Source organism: Elephantulus edwardii, unplaced genomic scaffold, assembly GCF_000299155.1.
Source record: "Elephantulus edwardii isolate Elephantulus edwardi_28Jun2011 unplaced genomic scaffold, EleEdw1.0 scaffold00038, whole genome shotgun sequence".
Taxonomy (NCBI): domain Eukaryota; kingdom Metazoa; phylum Chordata; class Mammalia; order Macroscelidea; family Macroscelididae; genus Elephantulus; species Elephantulus edwardii.
The window spans coordinates 2857330-2884991 of NW_006399788.1; positions in this window are offsets into that span (position 1 = coordinate 2857330).

The window sequence follows — 27662 nt, forward strand, 5'->3', positions numbered from 1 at the left end:
GAGGGGTTTGTGTGGGGAGAAGGGTGCAACAATGAATGAATGGAATCCCAAAATCTCTGTAGATGTTCATTGAAATGAAAAATAAACAACCTAAATGAAAAAAAAAAAAAGAGTCTCGTGGAAGGGTGATCGGTGTTAGAATTGGAGAAGAATGGAGCGTGGGGCATATGTGACCTCTGTCTTGTAGGAATCAGCTTTGGGCTGTTGATGCTCATGGTTATTCTCTCTTCCATGCAAAGTTAGAGGAGACCAGATATTGCCATCATGCCATTTCCTCCCCCCCCCCCAGAAACTTGGTCACTTTGAGTCTGATCAACTCTGTTCACTGACTATGAATACACATTCTTTTCTCTGAAGAAGCTGAGAAAAGGCCTGACTCAGAGTTATCATAAACTCACCTAAGATGAACACCCTGTACCCAGCCAACCTTGTGGCCAGGGAAGTCCCACACTCAGGATACTGGTGTCCTTTGCTTGGGTGACCTCCCATTCCTTATCTCTGGGTCCCTGACTCCCTTTCCAGGAAGTCTTGCTTTTACTTTGTTCAGAGGGAAAGAACATTGTCTGATTCAGCTGAGATTCCCCAACATCCCTGAGGACAAAGTCTTGCACATTGTAGGTATTTTATACTTAACTGAGAAAGTGAGTCAAGAGCCCAGAACAGGATGTTGACTTGACTACCCATTGATGCATCACAGCTAACTTCCTCTTCTATATCGCCTGCCTTGCTCTTACCCAGAAGATTCTTCCAAGCTTTCTCTCAATTCTCAGTTCTCCTTTCCCTTCTACCCCCAACTATGAGACACCCTTGAATCTTGATTTGGTAGCACAGTTTTGATTTTTTTCCCCTCCTTTTTGCTCAATTCATTTGGTTGAGGTCTGACTATGAGCTGAGCTTTGTGTTAAGTGCTGGAGGTGTAATGAATAACAAGCATGCTTTCTGCCCTCAAAAGATAGGATTTTAGTTGAAGAGTCATGTGTTGAATTTAAGCACACAAGCAAATGCTATGACATTTGTAATAACTTACGTGGATATCTGACATAAGCTGTGTAGGATAATCATAGGGTGTTATGAGTCAGAACAGAGGTGGCTTATAACTAATTGGAGAACCTGGGTCACCTCTAAGTGACATTTGCGTTGAGGTTAATGTATATTATTATTATTAGTAGTAATATGCTCATCCCATGTACAATGAAACAGAATACTGTGTGGTCCTGTGCCAGCATTATAATCGCCTGCAGATTGGATTATTGTGGTCAGTGGAGTTATCACTGGCTGATTTTTTGAAGGTTACCAGACCTTTCTTCCCAGTCTATCTTAGTCTACAATTGCCCAAGACATTGATTTAGCATCATAGCTAGATGCAAGCCTCCACTGACAGAAGGTGATGGCTGTGCATGAGATACATTGACTGAGAAGTGAACCAGGTCTCCTTAACGCAGAGCAAGAATTCAACTATTGAACCACGACTGCCTCATAAGCAAAGGAGAGGCCAGGTGTACAAGGTCCAGAGGCAAGAAAACCTGGCATCTTGAGGAGGAGAGAGAAGACCAGAGTTTAGCAGAACGAGTCTACACACAGAGGCCTGGCTAGATTATGCTTTCTAGACCAGGCTAAGGATTCTGAATTTTATCCTTAAAATTCAGTGGAAGCCCCTGAAGAGTTTTAAGCAGGGAATGACATAATCTGATTTACATTTTTACAAGATCATTCGAGCCGCTGCGTGCAGAATGCATTTGGAAGATGCTAGCTGGGAGGATATTACAGTAGTCTAGGTGAGAAATAATGGTGGTTTGCACCTGGCTGCTGGAGATGAAGAGAAGCAGGAGTTGAGGTATATTTTTGAAGTATAAATGGCAGGACTGGTGATGTCTTGGATCTGATGATGAAGGAAAGGAAATGACTAGAATAACTCCCCAAAGGCAATACACAATAAGAGGTTGATTAGACATTGTAATTAGTAAATTACATTAATCAGTGGTAATTAGTGTTAGAAAATGAAATGTTTAGAAATGATTGTATGAAAAAATTCTGATTTGTAAACCTTCACTCAAATAAAAAAAAAGAAACTAATTAAAATCAAGGCTAACTTGCAAACTTTGGGAATTGAATATCAGGAATCTGCTTCAAGTTCTTTGCCTCGTTCTGACTCTTACAACGACTCTGCCAAGAAGGTAGCCAGCTAGCCTTGTCTCTGGTGAAACACTGACTGCCTTCACATCCATGTGTATCAAAGCGGAACTCTGCTCCCTAGTGTTTTCAGCGGTTGAAGTTTGGTTAACAAATTGCCAGGCATTTCTTCTGAGGTACTTCTGGGTACACTACAACCTTCAATCTTTTAGTTAGCAGCAGGGTGCATCGCTAACCAGAAACTCTGTCCCGGGGTAACAATGAAATAAGAAACAGAGACACTGGGTGACTTAGCTGGAGTTTCTCTTGCCTAGGTCCCAGGTCCGGCTGTCTCCATGCGGTCTAGCAGGATGAAAGGCCTGGCCTTTAAGCAGGCCCTCTCCTGTAGGGTAACCTGGTGTGCAGACTCTCTCCTGTGGGGTAACCATGGCGTGGCGGCCCCTGCTCTCAGGCAGCCGCCTCCTCTTCCTGCTCCATCACGCCACTCATCTAGCTCCGCTCTTACTTTTACTTAATGACTCTCATCTCGCAGAAAGTTCCTCCCCAGAATCCACAATGGGCGACATTACGAACTCCTCATGTCTGGTGATAACTTTTTATGAGGTTTTTATTCTTTTACAATATATTAAAGCCATATTTTTGCCAGGTTTTTACTTCAGTTTATTTCTTGTCCTTGAATCACTCCTTTCTTCCCCTACTCCCCCCGCCCTCCACTTCTTCCCCCACTCTCTTTACCTGAGCAGGCTTTTCACTGGAGATGTTTAATTCTCCTTTAATCCCAATTCCCTGAGGTACATGAAAGCAGCTTTACGAGCCCATAAATCCAAGAAGATAAAGTGCATTTTTATTAGTTGTGTTGGCATCAAAGGGAAAAAAAATGGAATCTAATGTGAAATAGTCAATAATGAATTTGCTTAATAGCCCTCCTCATCACCTTAACGGGCCTCACGGAGGGTAGTGGCCTCAGGGCCCAGTGTGGAGACTGACAGCCTATCTCAAGGATGAGGCAAAGGGGTATCACCTGCCTGAGTGTGTGTGTGTGTGTGTGTATGTACACACACACACACACACACACACACACACACCCCATAGCAGTAAGACACTTCTTTCTTATAGAGGTAGGAGTCTGGAAATCAGTTAGTGGGGAGAGGCAAGAGATGGGAGCACAAGAATGAGAAGAGGCAGGCTGGAGGTCTGGGAGCTGAAACCTCCCCAGCGCAGCTATTGGAAATCATACTGCCCTCCTCTCCTCCCCACCCTTAACTCTCTTACTCTCAGCCTTGATGCATCTCTTGACCGCTGAGCTGCTTTGATGATGGAAAGATGGAGGGCAGAGCTAGGGAGATTTGCAGATGTCACTGAGAGAAGATGTAGTGGCTCCTCAGACAGGTGCAGGTTGCCAACTGTGAGGGGGCCTGCACCCCGATGCAGCTAGTATAAATCATTCCTGGAAGCGCTGTCCACATCACTCCACTCACCAGACAAAACAAGGGGCAGCTCTGGTTGCACCTCACAGCTTTCCAGGACAGGGCCTGGCATTCGCTCTGTGTCTGGGCACGTCCAAATTCTTTTTATCACTGCAGGACAGTGGGGTGGGGTGGAGCGAGATGTTTAAAGCCAGTGCTTGTGTTTGTTGGACTTTTCTGCAGCTGACTTAGGGTTTGCAATTAACTCTTGGTCTCTTCTCATCAAGCTCCCTTCCCTTCTCTCCTCTCCCCTGTTTTCGCTCTGCTTTCCTCCCCTTTCTTGCACTGCTCCAAACTGTTGGGAGGAAGCATTAATGCTTGGATTTTCTTCTGCAGAGTCCCTTGGCTTACAGTGCACTAACTGGCAGGCATTCAAGTAATTTTCTGAGAGTATTGAAACTTCCTAGAAGGCTTTACTTATAGTCATCTGGACCTTTTGGGAGCTGAAAACAAGAACTTCATCCCCCTTCTTAAAAAAAAGGGGGGGGCAAGGGTGACGTGCATTTTCAGGGTTGGGTGGGGAACTGAATTTATGCCACACAACCACTAGATGGCAATATTCAAACATGCAAAAGATGAAGTGACCTGAAACCCAACTAACCTCGTCTAGACTCTCTCTCACTTTGGTAAAGAAGAAAGGAGGTAAAGTTAAGGGAGGAGCAAGAGAGTCATCCTGTGGTTAGGACTTGAGGTGAACGTAGATCTCGGACAATAGCATGGGTATGCAGTAGTTTCCCTGCCCCCTGAGAAAGAAGACCAAGACAGACAACTCTATGTGCAAAGCTGTAACCGTGCGGGCATGTGCGTGTGCGTGTGTGCGTGTGTGTGTGTGTGTGTGCGCGCGCGCGTGCGTGCGTGTGTGTGTGTGTGTGTGTGTGTGTATGTGTGTGTGTGTGTGTGTGACAGGGGTTGGGGGGAATCTTTTGTTCTGGCAGATCACAGAGGTTTCTGTTGGGCCTGAGGTCCCAGGCCAAGTGAGGCAAAGCACGAATCAGTATCACCAGACCTGGTTAATGCTGTATGCCGCTATGACCCTTAGGATTCTTGACTTTAAAAAAGGCAAATAGATGGCTTCCTATTTCCCCGATGTGACTCTTAAAAGGTGCTGTAATTTCTTTCAGGGGTGTTTTGAGGTCATTAAAGAAGGGGTATGGTGTAGGGAATTCCATATGATTGTAGTTTAAACTCAGTCATGAAATCTGCCCGTCTGCAGTTGAAAGAGCCTGGAAGACTAGGCCGGGCTGTCAGTCAACCATTAGTAAATATCCTGTTGCTGTTGAATCCATTCTGACTCACAGAAACCCCACAGGCAGATTCAGTAGAGCGCCCCCCCCCCCCCCCCCCAAATTTCTAAGGTTGTAATCTTTATGAACTGGAGCTGCCCCATCTTTGTCCTGTGAAACGGCTGGTGGATTCCAACTTCTGGCCTTTTGTTTAGCACCAGTCACTCACCAGGCTCCTTTCAACAAATATAACCCAAACATCAAACACACTACTTTCAAGTAGATTCTGACTTAGAAATAACCTCTGTTAGGGAGCTCTGGTGGTCTAGTGGTAAGAAGCTGCACTGCAATCCCAGTGTTACATGGTGGTTTGAATCCACCAGATGCTCTGCTGGAAAAGGAGGGGCAATCTTATCCTCTACCAGTCAGAACCGATTTGACGGCACACACACACACACACACGCACACACACACACACACACACACACACACACACACACACGAAATAGCCTCTGTTGAGTTTCTGAGGCTGTACCTTTTTACTATCTCCCCACCCAACCCTGAAAATGCACGTCTCCCATGGTGAGTGTAGTAGATTTTAACTGCCAGCCTTTGGGTTATCAACATGGGAAGCAAAGCAATTGTTAATTATCATGCCAAAACTCAAATTCTTTGTTTTTGAGTTGAAACTAACTCATAGCTGATACTCCAGTGAGCTTCAGAGGTTGAAAAATCACATAGGAGGAGATTGACTATCCTTCTTCCATGAACTTCTGGTGGATTTGAACCCTCAGAGGGGAGCTACTTCTGGTCTAGCAGCACCGCTCCTTAGAGAATACACTTCTATACCTCCCTAATTGCTGTTGTTGTTATGTACCATCAAGTCAGAACTTACCCCTTGTTGACCTTCCACTGTGTTTTAGAGGCAGTAAATCACAAAAAGAGATTGTCTATCTTTATTCCACAGAGCAACTGGTGAATTCAAACTGCACACCTTTGGGTTGGCAGCACAGTCTCTTACCTCATGTGACAGAGTCCAAGTGCTCTGTTTTTTACTGGAGGAGACCACCACCAAAAGTGCTTTGTTTGTTTTTGTGGAAGCAGCTTACCAGTTTTTGGTCACCCCCACCCCCACCCCATACTAGAGAGGGTGAAACCAAGCTGCTCCCTGGAGGCAAGGATTTTGAAGCTCTGTCTCACATACTTTGGGCACATGGCCAGGAGGGGCCAGTCCTTGGAAAAGGGACAACATGTTTGGAAGGGTGGAGGGACAGTGCAGAATCGGAAGACCCTGGATGAGATGGATTGACTCAGTGACTGGGGTAATGGGATTAGGTCTGTCAGAGATGATGAGACTGGCTTAGGATAGGGCAGGGTTCAGAGCTATTGTACATAAGATCACTATGAATCATAGTCGCTTTGATGGCTCATAACAACAACAACCACCTTTAGGTTAATAGTCATGTGCAAATGGTTTGCTAAACCTATGGGTAGCAAAGCGATTAGAGAACTATTTAGTACAAGAGTGTGGCTTATGGACTATCAGTGAAATTGAGCCTCATGAAAGAAAGAGATCACTTTGGGTTTCTGGAATTTAAGCCATGTCTTGAAGAATTTAAATTACAAAAAGCTACCTAATGAATGGAGAAGACAGCAGGGTCTTGTATAATTAAGTCTTTTTTCCTGCAGGGATGGAGGGTTCATGTTACAATTAGAAGATAAGGTTGAAGCTGTGTTAGAGGTAGATGCTCAAAAATCAGATAGAGGAGTTTTTCTTGATACCAAGTCAAACAGGAGCTAGTACAGGTTCTTGAACAGGAGAGTGTCCTGCTAAAAGTGTTGTTCATAATTGTAAAGTCACTGAGGACAAAGATAGTGAGCCTATTTTATTCTGTGGCTCTCAGTAAGTGCTTGATCTTGCTAACTGTTCATGAAATGTTGAATGGAATAGACATGAAGCAGAAACCCCAAGGACACTGAGGCCAGCTACAGCTCCCCTCAGGGGAGGTCAGATTCACTGGTGAGCAAGTGGAACAAAGCCAGAGCTGCTGGCTAGTTGGCTGAGCCCCACCTACGCTGAGAACCAGTTTTCTGAGGGCTGCTTTGTTCACTGGCTCAGCAGAGCATGTGAGATGTGATCACAAGCTTGAAATAACACAGACAGCCTCTGCTCCCTGCCACTTCCTATTTGCTGATCCACTTATTTGACAATGCCTGAGAAACACCTACACCTTCCGTTTCTCCCAGCTGAGCCCACCTGTGGGAATTTCTGCCAGTCTGAGGACCTGTCACTGCAGAATGTGCACAGTCAATGACTCTCTTGGCTGGAGGAGATGCCATCCAGAGGTGGAAAGACCACTGCGAGCCATTGTTATCCAGATGGTGGTATGGGCGACATGTCCAAAAACATTTGCTTTCTTCTGCGCTCAAAAGGCAGGGTTGACTGAGCAAACACTCTGCCTTTGTGGCTTAGCTTTACAAAGTGCTTTCACATTCACTTTCATTTTCATTTTTGCAACATTTCTGAGCTTGGTATCGTTTGATCTATTTTGTAGTTGAGCAGACTGAGGTGTGGGAATGGTATATGCTTTGCAGGAGGTCTCACTACTCCTAAGTACGAAATTGGGGGTGAAGACTTCCTTCTTCACTCCAAACCTTCTGTCGGGCCCACAGGGTCCTGTGCTGGGACCAGGGTCTGGGGAGGAGAGAATGGTGGAGACTTCTAAACCAGCCAAGGAACAGTAAAGTGTGGAGGCAAAGGATAGTTTAGACAAGGTGAAACCACTCCCAGAGTTCAGGAGCATGGTAAAATACTGAAGTCAGCACTAGAAATCAAGGACTGGGCTATGAGAAAGCTGGCCTTAGATGGGTCAGGGAATCAGGTCAGCAAAGATCCAACATGATCTGAGAGTCTGAGGTCAGGCAAAAAAACCAGCCAGCCATCAACTATCAATATTTATTCATAGAACACCTACTCACCACCAGTTGTCCACTTGCCACTAAGTCAGCTCTGACTCGTGGTGACCCCATGTGTATCAGAATAAAACTGTGCTCCATAGGGTTTCAAGTGGTTGATTTTCCAGAAATGAGTTCCCTGGCCTTTCTTTTGAGGTACCACTAAGTAGACTTGAAGACCTAGGAGTCAAATGCACTACCATTTGAACTCTCCAAGGTCTCTAAACAAAAAAACACCCCAAACTGTTGCTGTCTTCTGCTCTGTCCTACAGGGTCACTATGACCTGGAATTAATCTAGGGACTTCACAGGGGAAGAAAAAGATATGATTCTGATGCTGTAGGCTAAGAGACAATGGAACCAACAGTTACAATATAATGTACTGACTGCAACACATGGAGAAGGCTTGGAATTTTTTAAGCCAAAGGGAACAGGTGTGGAGCAGCTGTGATTTCTGAACAATAGTCCTCCCATTTCAGGCCAAAAAGGGAGCACTGATAAACAACTTCTTCACAGAACATCACCTTCCCCTGGGACATTATACACTTCTAACAGCCTAATATCTACCAAGAAAAGATCCACATAACGTCAAGAAAGCGGCAGCTACCTCAAACATCATGAAAAACCAAAATAGCCCTTCTCCTAAAAATACAGACCCAATATATAACCCAGAAACAGAGAACCAGAAGAAATATGTTGATGTGGAGTTATTTGAGCAGTTACAGAAGAATGTGCAAATGATATAAGAAACAATGGAAGCAGGGAACCAGAAGAAATATATTGACGAGGAGCAAGTGAACAACTACAGAAAAAAAACCTGCAAAAGATGGAAGAATTGAAACTATTGAGAAAGAGATACAAGAACTTAAAAAAAATTGTCACAAGACAGAGAACATACAGCTAACACAGTACTGGAAACAACAGAAAAGAATGTAAATGCAATCCAGAATATTAAGACCAAAATGGTACAAGTGTCCAGCACAGTGGAAAGACAAAAAAGTAGAACAGAAGAGATGGAAAAGAGAGTCAGTAATGTGGAAGAAAAGAGCACCAATAGAAACATATTAGAAGAAAAGTCAGATATGAGACATAAAGAAAATGAAGGAATCATTAGAATCACATAAAATTACATAAAAAGCAACAACATATGAATAATTGGAACCAGAACATGAGAGGGACAAGAAAGTCACTGAGAAAATAGTGGAAGAAGCACTAGAAGAAAATTTCCCAGGTATCAACACTCTTGGCATCAGTAGCCAGGAAATGAAAAGACGTATTGCTATGGGAAAATCTGCTGTTAGGGACCTCTCCAAAGTACTGAAGAACAATGGTGTATCTCTGCAGACTAAGGTGTGTCAGATAGTCTTTGCATCAGAGAGTTGGACAATGACCAAGGAGGATAGAAGGAGAATTGATGTCTTTGAGCTGTGGTGCTGGAAAACAGTATTGAGGGTACCTTGGACTGCTAGGAAAACAAACAGATTCATCCTGGAAAGGGTTAAACTGGGCAGTTCCTTGGAGGCAAGGATTCTGAGACTCCATCTAACATACTTTGGACATGTTGTAAGGAGAGACCGGTCCTTAGAGAAGGACATCATGCTTGGGAGGGTGGAGGGACAGCGCAGGAGGGCAAGGCCCTCTATGAAGTGGATTGATTCAGTGACTAGGGTAATTGGGATGGGAATGCCAGAGACAGTGCGATTGGCACAGGACAGAGCAGAGTTTAGGGCTGTTGTACATAGGGTCACTGTGAGTTGCAAGCAATCCAATGGCACATAGCAACAACAACAACAATTATGAAGAATGGAGAATCCACATCCAAGAAGTTCAGTGAAGACCAAATAGACTAGACCCCAAAAAATAAAAACATCAAGACATATTATAGTCAAATTCTCCAAATTAAAAGATAAGGATAGAATACTAAAAGCAGCAGAAAACCAAGAGTCACCTACACAGGGGAAACAATTGGATTAAATTCTGATTTCTCAGCCAAAACCATACAAGCTAGAAGACAATGGGATGACATATACAGAAATTTCAAAGAAAACCATTGGCAGCCAAGGATCTTTTGCCCAGCAAAGCTGTCTATCACACATGAAGGACTCAGGTCATTTGAAGAAAAGAAGTAACTTAAGGAAATTGTGAAAACAAAACCAAAATTACAAGAAATTTTAAGGGAAGTCCTTCACACAGAGACACCAAAGGAAAGTGGATGGATCATAGTAACCAGAAACAACATAAAAAGAAACAGGAAAATGGCAATAATAAAATCTGGCCTGTTAATACATCATACTTAACATGAATGGACTAAATGAGCCAATTAAGAGAAAAAGAGTAGCCAAATGTATAAAAACAAAACAAAACAAACAGAACCCATCAATATGCTGCCTTCAAGAGACACATCTGAAAGACAAAAAGAAAGAAAGACTCAAAATCAAAGGCTGGAGGAAAATATACCAAGCAAATAGCATCTACAAGAAAGTGGAAGTGGCAATACTAATCTCTGAAAAAAATATACTTCTGGATGAAAACCACTATAAAAGATGAGGAAAAGCACTATATAATGATTAAAAGCACAGTCAATTATGAAAACATAACCTTAGTCAACATCTGTGCACCAAATGATTGACCTGCAAAATCCCTCTAATAATGGTTAACAGAATTGAAGAAAGAAATAGCATCACAATACTGGTAGGAGACTTTAACACAACACTCTCACCAAACGATAGGTCAACTCAAAAGAAACTTAATAAAGATGCAAAAGATTTAAACTATACAATCAGCCAACTTGACTTTATGTATGTATCCAGCATCCTACATGCAAGTAAAACTCAATTAGCTTTCTTTTCAAGTGCACATGTATCTCCAGCATTGATAATGTGTTAGGACACAAAGAAAACCTCAACAAATTAAAAAAAAAGAAAACCCAAGCAAACATTGAAATAATACAAAGTATCTTTTTAGACTCTAATGCCATAAAACTAGAAATTAACCACAAGATGGTAAAGCTTACAAAACCACCAAAGTGGAAGCTAAATAACAGACCGCTAAAACAGTTTTGGAGTATAGAAGAAATGGAGAATGAAATTAAATAATTCCTTGAAACAAATGAAGATGAAAATATAACATAGCAAAATCTCTGGGATGCAGCTAACACAGTCTTCAGGGGAAAGTTCATAGCAATGGGTACACACATAGAAAAGGAAGAAAGAAGTAAAATTAATGCTCTAACTCAACATTTTCATCAAATAGAAAAAGAACAACAATCTAATTCCACAGCTTGTATAAGAAAGAAAATTATAAGAGCTGAAATCAATGAAATAGAAAACAGAAAAACAATTGAAACCATCAACAAGACCAGCTAGTTTTTCAAAAGGGTCAATAAAATTGACAAACTATTGGTAAATTCTAAGAAAGGAAAAAGAGAGAAGACACAAATAAGTCGATTAAGAAATATTAGAGGTGACATCACAACAGAAACAGAAGAAATTAAATCTATACTACCGGATTGCTATGAAAAACTATACTGTGATAAATTAGAAAACTTAGAGAAAATGGACAAATTCCTTGAAACTCATGCCCTTCCCAGATTGACACAGATAGATGTAGAACATTTGAACAGAACAATCATAAAATAATAAACTGAGCAGATCACAAAAAGACTTCCCCACAAACCAATCCTGGACCTGATAGTTTCATTGCTGAATTCTACCAAAAGTTCAGAGAAGATTTATCATCAATTCTGTTTAAATTATTTAAAAAAATATAAAAGGAAGTAACATTCCCAGAGTCATTGTATGAAGCAAGCTTAACCTTAATACCAAAACCAGGCAAAGATATTACCAAACAAGAAAACTAAAACCCAATATCTCTCAAGAATACAGATGCAAAAAGCCTTAACAAAATCTTGTCCAATAGAATTCAACAGTGTATATAAAAAAAAAAATCTATTATGACCAAGTTCTATTCATCAATTACTGAAATGAGAAGCCCTGGTGACACACTGGTTAAGCAATCAGCTGCTAGCTCAATGATCTTCAGTTATTCCTAAGGGACAATCTGGTTCTATAAAGATTTATAACCTCGGAAACCTTATAGAGCACTCTACTCTGTCCTATAAGGTTGCTTGGAGTCATAACTGACTTGAGAGGAATGGGTTTTTCATTGTAATAACTAGCCTCATATCCCCAAGGCCAACCAAATGAAAAACTAACCTAAATTCATTGTTGAATTGGTTCTAACTTATAGTGACCTCATATGTGTTAGAGTAAAATTGCTTTATGGTCTTATGAGATTAGCTTGTCAGTTCTTTCTTCCACTTATACTGTGTGGATTCTAAATGTCAGCACACTTGGGTGCAAATGGTCTGTGCTACTCAGGGTTCCTTACTTATTGACTAAGTGCAATTAAGTGGATTCTGACTCCTAGTTAGTTTCTGAGGCTGTAAATCTTTATCAAAGGAGATTGCTCACCTTTCTCTCATGGAGAGCCTGGTGCCTGGTGAATTCCAACCGCCGGCCTTTCAGTTAGTAGTCCAGCTTATTATGGGTGAGTAAAATTCCTATGATGATATATAAGAAGAACATTAATTTTTTGAGGTGGTAAGAACCTTGGAAACACATTAGGGAACTCTGGTGGCTTAGTGACAAGAAGATGCGCTGCATTCTCGAAGGTACATGGTTTGAATTCACCAGATGCTCTGCTGGAAAAGGAGGGGCAATCTCCTGCTGTGCCAGTCAGATCTGATTCAATGGTACACAACGAGGGGAAAGGAAAAAAAAAAAGAACCTTGGAAATAAATGCAGAGGTTAAACTAAATCAAAGGGGAAGGTGAAAGAGTGGGCAAGCCACTGACATAATTGAAAGAGTCCTCGAAGATTCCGCCTTATCTACCCTGAAGCCTTCTCTGCAAGATCCATAATGCTGGGTAGAAATGGACCTTCATGTTTAACTACTGTGATCTCAGGCAGTGTAGGGATTGTGAACTTATTTTCTATGACATCATTCTTTTTCTTTCATTCCTCATTATTTTATAAAACTTAGTTCAACCAATTTAGGAAAAGACAAAAAAAATTAAAAAATAAAATAGGCTAAAAGAATTTCCCCAAACCAAACAAAACCCCTCAGTTCAAGAGAGGACCTTTTTTTTTTTTCCCCCCAAGAGAGGACCTTTCTGGTTTAAGGCTGATGAAGATTGTAAAGAAGGATGAGGTTCATTTGAGGCTGATGAACAGAGGAAAGGATGGGACAGTGGAATGACTTTAGTCTGCTATTGCTATGACACAGAGAACATGTTACAGTTAAGTCTTGGCTCTCATTCCCAGCGTGCAGTTCCTAGATCTCTCCAGCACAGGTCTTAGGTCATTCGAGAGATCAAGTACATACTTTGAATATTACATACGATGATAGTGTTAAACTTGATTCAGCTTCAAAGTTAACCAACACTGACTAAGTACCTACTATTGGTTTTACACAAGGTAATATTGAGTACATCACCCTATTTAATCTTTGTAAAAATTAGGATCAGTCATTGTCTTATCATCCAAAGCTTCGTGATAGATTTAACACAGTGGTAGAATTTTCTTGCTAGTATAGCTTTTTTCTGAGGTCTGTTTTTCAGTTCTATTATTCCATTACCTAAGATCATTGAGAGAAACGTTGGAATTGATTGGAATTGTAGCAGGAAATAGAACTTCTTACTTTCTAGTATAGGCAGTCCTTGATTATGAACAGGAATTTTTTTGGCAAGCACCACTTATGACAGAAAAATTGATGCCTTTAAATTGTGATGTTCATCAAGAATATGGAATATCCCATGGACATCTCAAAGAACAAACAAATCTGTCTTGGGGGAAGTACAATCAGAATACTCCTTAAAGGTAAGGAGAGCGAAACTTTGTCTCACACACTGTGGTCATATAGTCAGGAAGGACTAATTCTTGGGAAAAGACATCATAAGCTGAAAGTTTAGAGAAAGAGTGGAGACTCAACATAAGGACTAACACGGTGACTATAATAACGGACTTTAGCATGATGGAGATCGTGTGGATGGTGCAGGATAATATATAGTTCATATCTGTTCTTCACATATGAGTTGTAGTCAACTCAATGGCATCTGGAACGACACTTGTGATGACTTAATGTTAAGTAAATTTGTTCTCGTTTTGAACTGATTGGCCCAATCTCTCAAAAAAAAAAAGTCAAACTGGCATGGAATCAATTCTGACACATACAGATCCTATAGGACAGAGTAGAACATTCTTGTAGGATTTCTGAGGATTTGTAGGATTTCATCTTTATGGAAACTACTACCTCATCTTTCTTTGTGGAGTACTTGTTGAGCTTAACCCACAAACCTCTCGATTAACACCTCAACACTTATCAGGCCACACCATCAGGAATTTTTATATGCTTTCTTTAGTGGCATAGTCTGTAGGGAGTTGTATGGCTAAACCAAAGGTAGCAGTTGTCTGACTTTTCAAATCCACCAGTAGCTTCCAGGGCAAAGTCCTCCCATGTGAGTTACAGCCTCTGAAAACATTAACTATGAGTCAACTCCAACTCGATGGAGTCTGATTTGAGATTAGTTTAGGGGAAAAGATAAGGAAAACTTCAAATGGAAACATTACCAGCTAGAGATCAATTAATAAGAAATACTGAGATTGATGGGAAAAGGAAGTACTTTCAAATCCTGTCATATTTACATATTGCATAAAAAAATAGCTTCTCAAAATGAGTTTGCAAAGTCAATCTGATCTTCACAGTTTCAGTGCCTTCTATGTGCCAGGCATGTTCAGGGAAACAGCAATGAACCAGAAAGACCAAGTTCCTCCTCTAGCAGAGGAAAATAGACAATGAACATTTATATAATTTGACATCAGAAGGATGTTAATAACCATTGAAACCTGAAATACAGTTTTCACTCTTTTATATACTAGGAAGTGCTGGTGGCATAGAGATTTGAACTGCTAGCCCAAAGATGGCGCCTCTTTGGTGGTTCAAATTCACCAGTGACTTTGAGGGAGAAAGATGAATAATGTCCTGTCATTTACAGACTCCAAAATCCTCAAAGGGGATCAGCTATGAAATTTATGATACTATAAAAATGACTTTGATGTTTTGTATAAGGAAATATCTATATTTTATAAAATAAAATATACTATAAGAAATCACTTAAGCCTTATAATATCAAACTATCACCAGTCTGTCAGCTTGTCTTAGCATGGTGGCTTGTGTGTTGCTTTGATGCTGTAAACTAGGCCCTAAGTACTTCAATTATCAGGAGGATCTCTTGTGGTAGATAAGTTTCAGCAGAGCTCCCAGATTAAGGCAGATTAGGAAGAAAGGTCTGGCAATCTACTTCCAAAAATTAGTCAGTGAAAACCCCATAGAGAAAGCTACCATGGAATGAATTAATAAATATTGTGTGTGTTGTTATTGTGGAACAGAATGTGTGCATGAATGATTTATTGAAGAAAAGGTCCCACTATGCTTTGTAAACTTTCTCTCAAAACAAAGTAAAAAAGAAAAAAGTAACGAATGATAGAAATGATCCCTGGAATATACCCTGAGAATTTGAGAATTGAGGCACAAACTGAGATTTATACATTAATATTCATAGCAGTATTATTAATCACCATAAGAACATGGAAACAACCCAAATGTCCAACCACAAAACGAATGGATTGAGCAATTATGGTTCATTCACACAGTGGAATACTCTACAGCATGCAGGAACAATGATTTTGTAAATTATCACCTAACTTAGGAAGGACTGGAGAGTGTTTAAGCTGAGTGAACTAACTCAGTCCCACAAGAATAAATATTGTGTCAAACCAGCTGGGTGTGAGGAGAATGGAAAGAATTTGTTAGAATTTGTATTCAAATTTTGTAAATAAACTAGTAGAAAATAAAAAAATTTAAAAATCCCCTTAAAAATAGACTAGTACTAAGAATGTTGTTGTTGTTGTTGTTAAGTGCCATCGAGTCGTAGCTGACTCATAGCAACCCCATGAATAAAAGTCCTCAACACTTGAGTGACTTTTATCCTTTCTCCAGGTTCATAGGGTTTCTGGAGGCAAGCTATTTATGAAAGTGGATGCCACTCCTGCTTTCAAGCTTGTTTTAACTGGGTAGCTCCACCAAACACTGTCCACCATGGGCAACCATCATCACATTTGACACATCAGTGTCACAGTATTCAGCTTCACAGCAACCACAAGTTACCTCTGTACAGCAAGTGCACACACCTGGGCTATACGACCTAGAAGAAAGTGTGACCTTTAGGTTAGTGGTGCAACTCCCTACAGACTTCTCCACCAGAGCTATGCTCAGAGGGCCATTATTGTATCACACTCTGCTTCTCTTTCTCTCCTTTGCAGAACTATATTTTGTTTTTTCTGCATTTATTTAATCAGGACTTCTATTGAAGTAGCAGTTTATCTTGAGTATGTGTTTTCTTTTTTTATTATTAAATTTTATTAATTTTAATGGAAAAAAAAGAATGTTTGACCAACAACAATGAAAAACAGGCCTGAGTGCTATGGATTAGAGTCACCCACCTTTGGCTTGGTAGCATTACTTTTGATCCATTAGGCCAACTGGTCTCTCTCTATGTTGTTAAGTGCCGTCAAGTTGTAAGTGACTCATAGCAACCGCATGAATGAAAATCCTCGACACTTGCATTACTTTCATCCTTTCTCCAGGTTTATAGAGTTTCCAGAGGCAAGCTATTTACAGAAGTGGAAAAAAAAACAACCTCCCAAACCACAACAGATACTTTATTATTGAATAAAATATCACACTGTGCTGTGGTCTATTATACATAAGACAGCCATATGTTGAACGGACTTAATAGTATCTAGCAAGAATATTGACATAGCTTTACAAGGAGAAGTATTGGTACTATGATATCCATTGTATGGATGGGAAAATTGAAGCACAGAGAGAAGGTCATTGCCAAATCCAGAGAACTTTGAAATTCTCTGACTAGCGCTAAGAACTAGAAAGACAATAGGTCAGAATAGTTGAATAAAACATTGTTATGAGGAAGTGGCTAATTAGATAGCAAGGTTAAGAGGAAATGACATTTGAGCAAAACCTGAATGAAAGAATGAATGAGGAAACCAGTCATGAGAATATTAGAAAATATTATGTTCTACAAAGAGAGATTTTACTGCTGATGTCAGATGAATCTTGGCTGAAAGTAAATAGTAATAGAAGGTTGTTTACTTGTGTTTTATTGACTATGGAAAGGCTGTGTGGATCATAACAACTTGTGGATAACATTGAGAAGAAGAAGAATTCTAGAGCAATTAATTGCGCTCATGTGGAACATGTATGAACCAAGAAGCATTCATTAGAAAAGAACAAGAGGATATGGCATGATTTCAAATTAGGAAAAATATACATCGAAATTGTGTCCTTTTACTGTATCTATAACTATGTATGCTAAGCAGATAATTCCTGAAACTCAACTATATGAAGAAGAATATGGCATCAGGATATGAAGATTCATCAACAGTCTGTAATATGCAGATGATACGACCTTACTTGCTGAAAGTAAAGAGGGTGTGAAGAATTTGCCAAAGACGATCAAAGACTATAGCCCTCAGTATGGGTTATTGTTGTTGTTGTGTGCCATTGAGGAGACTAAGACTCATAATAACCAGGAGACTATGACTCATAACAACAATGTGAATAATAGAACTGAACTTTGCCCTATCCTGTGTCATCCTTAATATCTTTGATTATACTCCAGCTCATCGCTAGTGTCACTATGTCAGTCCATCTTGTTGAGAGTCTTCTGTTCCTCTGAACCTCCCCTTGCCCAGCGTGATGTCTTTTTCCAAGGACTAGCCTCTCCTGATGGCATACTCACAGTATATGATATGAAGTTTCATCATCCTTGCTTCTAAGGAGCACTTGATTACATTTCACCCAAGATAGTCTTGTTTGTTTTTTTTGGTAGTACATGGGATATTCAATACTCCTCTGCTACAACTCAAAGGCATTGATTATTCTATAATGCTTATTCATTCCCCAATTTTCAGATGCAAAAGACTTAATTGAAAAGACCATCAGGAACAACTTAGTCTCTAAACAGACATTATTGCTCTTTAGCACTTTAAAGAGTTCTGCTTGACAGCAGATTTTCCCATTGCCGTGTCTTTTGATTTCTTGACCACTGTTACCATGGGTGTTGATTGTAGGTCCAAATAAAAGGAAATCATTGACAGCTTCACTCTTTTCTTATATATATATATCTTATAATGTTGGCTGTTGGTCTAGTGGTGAGGATTTTTGCTTTCTTCATGCTGAGATGTAATCCATAATGAAGTTTTTGATCTTTCGCAGCAAGTATTTGAAGTCTTCTTCACTTTGAGCAAGCAAGGTTGTGTAATGTATGTAGCATATGTCACTGATGAGTCTTCCACCAAACCTGATGCCACATTCTTCTTCATAAAACCCAGCTTTTGAAATTATTTTCTTATTGTAGAGCTTGAAAATGCAGCACGCAGGAGCAATCCCTCCCTAACTTGGGAGGGATTGGAGAGCATTATGCTAAGTGAACTAATTCAGTCCCATAAGGACAAATAATGTATAAGACCATTACTGCAGAGTGTATATGAGGATAGAAAAGGGCGAGAGTAGGAGCAGAGGGGTGAGAATGGGGGGTGTGTGTGGTTAATCATAGAGTTGCACAATTTGATGAGTGGAGGGAGGGATGAGTAAAGGAAATGGAAAAGATTCAGAGTGATAAACAATGTATGTGAACATTGTTGTTTTTGTTATGTGCATAGCAGCCCTATGTACAATAGCCCTGAAACCTGCTCTATCCTGTGCCAACTTTACTGTCTCTGACACACATTAGCCCCTCATTCTCCCAGTCATGGAATCAGTCAATCCATCTCATCAATGGTCTTCCTCTCTTTCTCTGTCCCTTCACCCTTTCAAGCATGATGTCTCTCTCCAAGGACTGGTTCCTCCTTGCAACATGTCCAGGGTATATCAGATGAAACCTCAGAATCCTTGCTTCCAAGGAGCAGCCTGGTCTCACCCTTTCTAGGACTAACCTGTTTGTTCTGGCAGTCCTTGGTGTATTCAATACTCTTCTCCAGCACCACAATTCAAAGCCATCAATTCTCTTTCTATCATCCCATGTCATTTCCAGCTCTCTGACACATTATGCACAATTGTGAAGACTATGGCCTGAATCAGTACTCTGGAGAGGTCCCTGACAGCTAACTTTCCCAATGCAATTCATCTCTTGATTTCCTGGCTGCTGGTACCAAGAGTGTTGATTTTGGAGCCAAGCAAACTAAAGCTGTTAACAATCTCAATCTTTTCACCATCTATCATAATGCTGCCAATCGGTTCACTAGTATCTTTGTTTTCTTAATGTTGAGCTTCAATCCATATTGAAGGCTGCAGTCCTTGACCTTCTGCAGCAAGTGCTTCAGGTTCTCCTCAGTTTCAGCAAGTTGGGTTGTGTTATCTGTATAATGCAGGTTGTTGATGTCTTCTTCCAATCCTGATACTCATACTATCCAGCCCCCTGGATGATCTGTTCTGCATATAGACTGAAAAGGTATGGAGACAGGATAGATCCTTGGTGTATACCCTTCTTGATTTTGAACCATGCAGTGTCGTTGTAAGTAAACCATATAAAATAAAAATTTCAAGAGAGCCCTGGTGGCCTAATGGCAAGAAGCTGCACTGCAATCCTGAAGTTAAGTAGTTCGAATCCACCAGAAGTTCCGTTGGAGAAGGAGGGGTACTCTCCTCTGCAGTTGGATCCGATTCAATGGTACACAACAAACTATGGAAACAAAAATAGTTCCATGTTCGTCTTTCTGAGGAAATATCAAACAGCCTTCCATAGTGGTTGCACCATTTTACAGTCCCACGAGCAAAGCATGAGTGTTTAAATCTTTCTCCATTCTCTCCAATACTTATTGTTTGTTGTGTTGTTAAACTTTGCTACTGTTGCTGGAGTGAGATGATTGTTTTACTGTTTTGATTTGCCTTTTTCTATTTGCTAGTGATTTTGAATATGTCTACATGAATTTGTTAGCTATCCTAATGTCCTATGTGAAGAGTTGTTTCATGTCTTTCGCACATTTTTTTTGTGATTGAGCTATCAGTCTTTTTCTTTTGGAGGCCCCTGTAGTATTCTGTAAACTTTTGTTATGAGACACTTGCCTGAAATGACATTGCCAAATGTTGGGGGTTTGTTTTTTTCTTTTTTTCAGTCTGTGGACTTGGAGAGTGTTTTTAAATTTTTGAGTGCTGGAGATGGCCAGGAATAGGCCTGACACTCCAGCACCATCCATTTCCAGGGCTAGTTGATTGGGCAGGAAAGTTGTTACAAATTGGAGAGCATTTTTCATGTACACAAGGATTTCAAGAAGATCATATTCATTGATTTTATCCTCTCCTCGTTATATATCTTGTTTTGATAGTTTCTGAATCACTGGAGATTTTGCCTATACAACCCTTCAGCTTTGCATTTGGAGGTTTAATTTGTTTTTATGTTCTTTCACCTTGAAAAATGTTGGACAAATTCTTCTCTTGATTTTCTAATTTCCACCCTTTGCAAATTTCATTATAATATTTTGGGTTGTTTTCTGTGTCTACCCTTTGAAATCTTCTGTTTATCTCCTTTACCTCAGCGTTTCTTCCTTTTGGTTTGGCCTCTCTGTGTTTCAGTACTATTTTCAAAGTCTCTTCTAACATTCATTTTGGTGTTTTCATTCTTTCCTGTCTTTGTATGGTTCAGCCTTTTGCTTTCTTTGTGGTTGATATCTCTATGTCATCACACAACTCATCTGATCTCTGATCATTAGTGTTCATTACATCAAAGATACTCTTGAGATGGTTTTTAAATTCATGTGGAATAGACTCAAAATCATATTTTAGTTCTGATGGACATGTTAGGTGTTACTAAAAAAATACTAACACTCAACGTTGTTGAAGCGCTTGACTCATAGCTGACCCTCAAGCATGTTTCAAAGGCTGTAAATTGCACAGGAAGACATTTTCTATAATTGTATCTTAGATGCACTCGTGAATTTGAACAGGCAGAGAGACATCACCTTTGGGTTCCCAGCATAGCTCCCAATGAACTATACCACCCAGCATAAAGAAAACAAAAATCCTCATATTTAGACCAACAAGCAGCAATGTAATAGAGAAGAAAAGACTGAAGTTGTAGAGAATATAACTTTATTTGGATCCTCAATTGGTACCCATGGTAACAGCAGTCAAGAAGAGATGAATGCTGGGACTTCAGTATTTTGAGGAGGAGCCAGTAGAGGAGACTGACAGTGTGACTGATTAAGATAGAGGAAAAATAAGAGAAAGTAGATTTCTAGGAACTTCAATGTGAAAATGTGTCAAGTAGAATGGCATAGTCAACTGTTGAATACTACCTGTAGATTTAATTTAAAAAATCTCTAAGGATTGATCACTGGATTTGGGGTTATGGATATGGTTGCAGTTTTTTCAGTAAAGTGACAGGGAAAGTTTGCATTCTCTGAATAAAATTGTGTCAATTATTAACTGCCAGATCATAGTAGCTTGAAGATCAGTGTTTTATTTTCTCTTATTTGTGTTACTTGTTGACTGTGAATCAACTACAGTTCTGTTCCTTGAGCTTCTCATCTCAGAACTGAAGGAAAGGAGCAGCTCTAGCTCCAAACTGGCATTTGCATCTATTATGGTTGAGATAAAGAGTAAGATTGCTGATGAAAACTTGATATGCCCCTTACAGCTTCTACTCAGACAGTGTCTGTATCATATCTTCTCCAATCCTGTTGGATAAAACTAACCACATGTCCAAGGATGGGGTGAATAACTGTCCAATTACAGGAAGACACTGTAATTCCCATGGCAACCACCAGGGGCACAGTCCTTTTACACAGAAAAGGTTAGCACTAGTTGGCACTGTGAACCATTTGCTATTGAATTGCCTGGGACTTTTGGTGACTCTATGTGTGTCAGAGTAGAATTGTCCTCTGTACGGCTTTCAATGGTTGGCTTTTGGTAGTAGATCTCCAGGTCTTTCTTCCAAGTCACTACTGTGTGGTTTTGAACTACCAACCTCACAGTTAGCAGTTGAGCATGTTAATCTTTTGCATCCTCCAAGGAGTCATAGGAATAATAGCGCAATAGCTCACAAAAACAAGTTTAAAGAAGTAATGATGAATTGGTAAAGACAACGATTATAGAAAACTCTAGAACTTTTACTATAAAAAGGGAATCAGAAATAGAGTAATTACTGGAGGGAAAGTTGTAGTCAAGTATTTGCTGCCTTTTTAAGTGATAGTTGCTATTTTAGCATATTTAGGTGTTATATACATTACTGTTGCTGTTGTTGTTATATGCCATTGAGTTACCTGCAACTCATAGTAACCCCATGTACAACAGTCCTAAACCCTGCTCTATCTTATATTTTCTGTCACACCAACCCCCATTCCCAGAGTCACTGAATCAATCCATCTCATCAAGGGTCTTCCTGTCCTGTGCTGTCCCTCCACCCTCCCAAGCATGGTGGCCTAGTGGCAAGAAGCTGCGCTGCAATCTCAAAGGCACACAGTTTGGGGTCACCAGCTGCTCCATGGGAGAATAATGAGCAGTCTCCTCCCATGCTATAAACTGCCTCTGAAAACCCACCAGAAGGTCAGCTATGAGTCAGTTCTGACTCTATGATACTCAACAACAACAACATCATATACATCACTATTGTTGTTATGTGCCATCGAGTCGCTTGCGACTCATAGCGACCCTATGTACAAGAGCTTTATATGCTGTTCTATCCTGTGCCAACCTCGCCATCTCAAACACACTTATTCCCACCGCTCCAGTCACAGAATTGATCCATCTCATCAAAGGTCTTCCTCTCCTTTGCCGCCCCTCCACTCTGCCAAACATGATGTCCTTCTCCAAGGACTAGTCCCTCCTTGCAGCATGCCCAAAGTATGTCAGACGAAGCTTCAGAATCCTTGACTCCAAGGAGCATTCTGGCTTTACCCTCTCCAGGACAAACCTGTTTGTTCTCCTAGCAGTCCATGGTATATTCAACACTCTTCGCCAGCACCATAGCTCAAAGGCATCAATTCTCTTTCTATCAACCCTATTCACTGTCCAACTCTCTGATGCATAGCACGTAATTGTGAAGACTATAGCCCAGATCAGGCGCACCTTAGTCTCCAGTCTGACATCGTTGCTGTTCAGTACTCTTGAGAGGTCACTCACAGCCAACTTTCCCAATGTCATTCATTTCTTGATTTCCTGGCTGCTGTTACCAAAAATGTTGACTGTAGAGCCAAGTAAACTAAAACTGTTAACTATCTCAATCTCTTCACCATCTATACTGATGCTGCCAATTGACCCAGTGGTGAGAATCTTTGTTTTCTTGATGTTCAGCTTCAGGCCATTTGGAGGCTGTAGTCCTTGATCTTCTGCAGCAAGCGCTTCAGGTCCTCCTCAGTTTCAGCAAGCAGGGTTATGTCATCTGCATAACTCAGGTTGTTAATTCTTCCACCAATCCTGATGCCATAGTCCTCTTCGTATAGCCCAGCATCTCGGATGATCTGTTCTGCATACAGATTGAAAAGGTATGGAGACAGAATACATCCCTGATGGCCAGGGCATACATCACTAGAGAGGAAAATATTGATTAAACATAGAAACAACTATAGGATAAAATCATGTAGGCAAAAGGGAATGAAATTCTCTGGGCTTGTGGAAGGGTTGGGTTATCTTGGAGCAGTGATAGTTTGTCCTCAGCAACAGAAGAAACGGCACAGTCTGTTGGTGTAGAGTCAGTAGGCAAAGAAGACAGATTATCAGAAGAGAAAAGATTCTCTGCTTCTATTTTCTCAGTGGAATAAGAATACCATCTGAGAATAAATAAATGAAAAGGGTGTGTTAGAGATTTGAGTAGGGACAAGTTGTAAAATAATCATCACATAGTAAGAACATGAAATGATAGCAGAGTGTAATAGGTTGGTAGTCCTCTTGAGGTCTGTGATCATGAATTTAAAGTGAGAGTGGTTAAAATTTTCACGTTTTTCTACAGATGTTTGGATGCAGGTGTGAGCTGGGCAAAGAGTTAGGGTTAGACAAATATTGGAAGCTTCCAGGATAGTGTTCATGATAATGAGAGAGAGAGATACAAAGGAGTTAATCATTATGTAAGAGAGTGGTTATAAGGGGCCATGGCATCTGAGATGAGTAAGCAGAGAATGACAGTATGTGAAGTTACAGAGTAAGCTTACAGGCTATGGTTTAGAAGGCTGGAGAGTCAAAACTTGTTGGAGTAAGTATTTGAGTGAGAGTGAATAGGAAAATTGAAAATGCTGGTCAAAGTTGGATGTTTGAAATCAAACTGTTAGAGGTGGTAGAGTTGGTAATGACAAGATCTAGGTTATGGATATAGGAGTGAGTGGCTAAATTGAGTCTGAGTAACAGATTCTTTACCTGATTTTTGAGGATATAAGAAGTTTGAGTGATGAATAGATCAAATATGTGGATACAGAGGTCATTGAGAAGAAGAAGTTTGAGGCTGGGAAGTATTGAGGGAGAGAGATTATATAAATAAATGTAACCAAAAGGGATGATGGGTATTATCTGATGCCAAGAACTTTTGCATCACAAGATGTGATCCCACAGACCTTGCCTTTCCTTCTTTTGAGCAGTATTGGGGAAGGCTGCATCCTTGGTGGTACATTGGAGACATATTTTGTGTGGGCTTCTTGGAACTTGGCACATGGAGGATGTAGGAGAACCTCCAGGGTCTTGCACAGAAATATGCCCTCACCCTTGCTTCTATTCTCCAGCTCAGCTACTGAAGCACGAAGGGCTCACATGGATGCCTGGCCGCCTGTGGGAACAGATGGTGCTTCCTACAGCAAGTCAATGGTAGTGGAGGACAGCATAGGCCTCAGACTGGGGAATGCAATGGTGGGGGTGGTTAAGCAGCATCACTACAGCGGCAGGAGGTAGAGGTTCAATGTATATGTGAGAACACAAGAGGGGCCGTGTCACCCCAGCAAAGGACCTTGAATGGTTTTTCCACCTGTCATTGGGTTTTTTCAGAGGGCTTGTATTCTCACCTGCATGATCTCCACCCTCTGCTTGATAACACAACTTTATTTTTTGATGAAGGGCTTTGGCACCAAGCCTCTTAGAGTGGAGCATACCTAGTTCATGAGATTAGGGACTTTTTTCATGGCATTGCTTTTTGTCTACTTTATCACAGAGCACTGAGATGGGGGTTGATATCCCATAATTGGACATTTGGTGCAGGAAAATGACAACTGTTTAAATAACAGTCTCTCCAAAGTATAGTCTTTTTCTAAGGCTTATTATTAGGTTTTGGTTCCGGAGTTTTGTTGTTTGAAGAGACTTTACTTTTAGTTTTCCTTATTTGACCATTATAACATGGGGGGCTGACTTGTCCCCATAGCTATGGTTCTTTAAAAATTTTATTTCAGAAACATTACATTTGTAACAGCTTTGTGTAATAGTAAGTTCCAATCATATCTGGAACGCAATGGAATGCAAGTGTTGAAACTCCAGAGAATCATACAGATCTGAACCTGAGCCTCAGATTTGACACTTACTGTTGCTTAAACCCCTCTGTACCTCAGTTTCTCCATTTGTTCAATGGGAGTAACCGTAGGTCCTCACCCACAGTTCTGGTAAGGGAATACATGAGATAAGGAATGTAAAGTTCTGAGCATAGTAGCTAACACAAAATAAGCATTCAGTAAATGAACAATATTGTTGTTGTTATTGAGTACCATCCGGGTAGAATTGACTCATAGCTGACCTTCCAGTGGCTTTTCAGAGGCAGTTAATCGCATGGGAGGAGACTGCTCATCTTTCTCCCATGGAGCAACTGGCAGATTCGAGCCTTGTGCCTTTGAGTTGTCAGCACTATTCCTTATAGAAAAGCCATCAGAGTTCCCTAAATGAACAATAATACAATTATTGTACATATTTTTAAAAATCCCATTATTGTTATCAGAACCAGGGCAGTACCTATGAATTCTTCAAATAGACAATCTTAGCTTAAGTTCTTTGAAAAGACACCTTAAGGGTCTATATTTTTTTGTAATGTTGTTCTTTTAAGTTCCACTGAGTTGAGTATGACTCATAACAGCCCTGTGAACAAAAGATCTGTCCTATCCTGTGCCATTCTCAAAGTCTCTGATACCTCCAAGCCCATTGCTTCAGTCATTGTATCAATCCACCCCGCTGAGGGGTCTTCTTTCCCTTTACATCCCTCCACCTTCCCAAGCATGAAGCCCCTCTTCAAGGAATAACCTTTCCTAGCAACATGCTCAAAGTATATGGAATGAAGCTATACTATCTTTACCTACAAAGAACACTCTGGCTGCACTATCTCCAAGACATACCTGTTTATTCTTTTGGAAGTCCATGGGATCTTCAACTCTCTTTTCCAGTATCACAGTCTAAAGGCATCACTTCTGTCATCCTTAAACATTGTCCAGCTCTTATGTGCACAGCAAGTGATTAAAAAGGCCATCTCCACAATAGTCTACGTGTTTCCTATTGCCAAAGGGGCCCTTTAGAGTAGTGAGAGAAGATCTTCACCCTGAAACCTACAGCGTCCCTTTTCAGCAGGAAGTAACTAAGAGAATACACTGTCCCCTTTTCCTTATGAATCAGGTGAAGTCTCTCTCAATGAGGAGTGATAGGGAATGGCAAAGGACACACTGACAAAGGAGATTAATCAGAACTGGCTTTGACAAGCACTGTGGCAATTGGACAATTAAAACAGACTTTAATCCGGGAGGAGAGGAATGAACTCAGGGGGAGGGTAGAGAAAATAGTGCAACAATGAATGAATGGAAACCCAAAATCTCTGTAAATGTTCATTAAAATTAATAAAATTTAATTTTTTTAAAAAAGACCATGGTCTGAATCAGGTACACCTTAGTCCTCAAACTGACTTCATTACTCCTCAATAATTTGGAAAGGTCCTTGGCTACAGACTTTCACAGGTCTCCTGACTAATTTCCATCTAATTTCCCATCTAATTCATACTAGACTAGGGAAAAAATGAAACTAAGAAATGTGAATAAATATTCATAGAGGTGGCATGAGACACAGCCTAGCTCTCTCCCTTCTCCCTCTAAGTTGTTCCCCCCCATCTCCTCTGTCATCTCCCATGTCAGTTTCCATCTGTGTATTGGATTCCCCCCCGCTTTCATGTCCTGTACGTAGCAGGATTCATGCTATGAACAATCCTGGAGCAACATTCTTTTTATCTAGAAACTCAAGGAAAAAAGGAAGAGGGTTATTTGTCCCCCCCTCCCATTTGAGTACAAATCTGTTAGATCCAGTTGTAGTCACAATGTCACCCCTACGGGTGGGAGGCTCTGATTGGCAGCTCTATTGAAACTATCTTTGAAGAAGATAGGCAATCTCCTCCTGTGTGATTTACAGCTTCTGAAAACCTACTGGAGGGTCAGCTATGCTTCTATACTGACTCGAAAGCACCTAACTAGAACATCAAAACTATGAAGCAGAAGGAAGAGGAGCAGGTGGGAGCAATATATCAACAAAGGGTTGGGGATGGTTGCTTAAGTGCTCCAAATAGTTGAAAATCTAAAAATTCAGCTCTTTAAAAATCCCTAAATCCAAGAATCTTGTCCAGCTCCAGTCTGGCCTGTAAGCTGCAGTGGTTAAGAGTAAAGGGATTTTAGTGGATTCAGAATCTGTCTATGATGTCTCTTAGAAAGCTGATTTTACATGGGCTTCTTAATCCCACTTGTTCTTTACATTTCTTACCTATGAAGTGGAGATAGTAGTCATACCCTCTTCACTGGGTGATTTAGAAGAGCAAATGACAT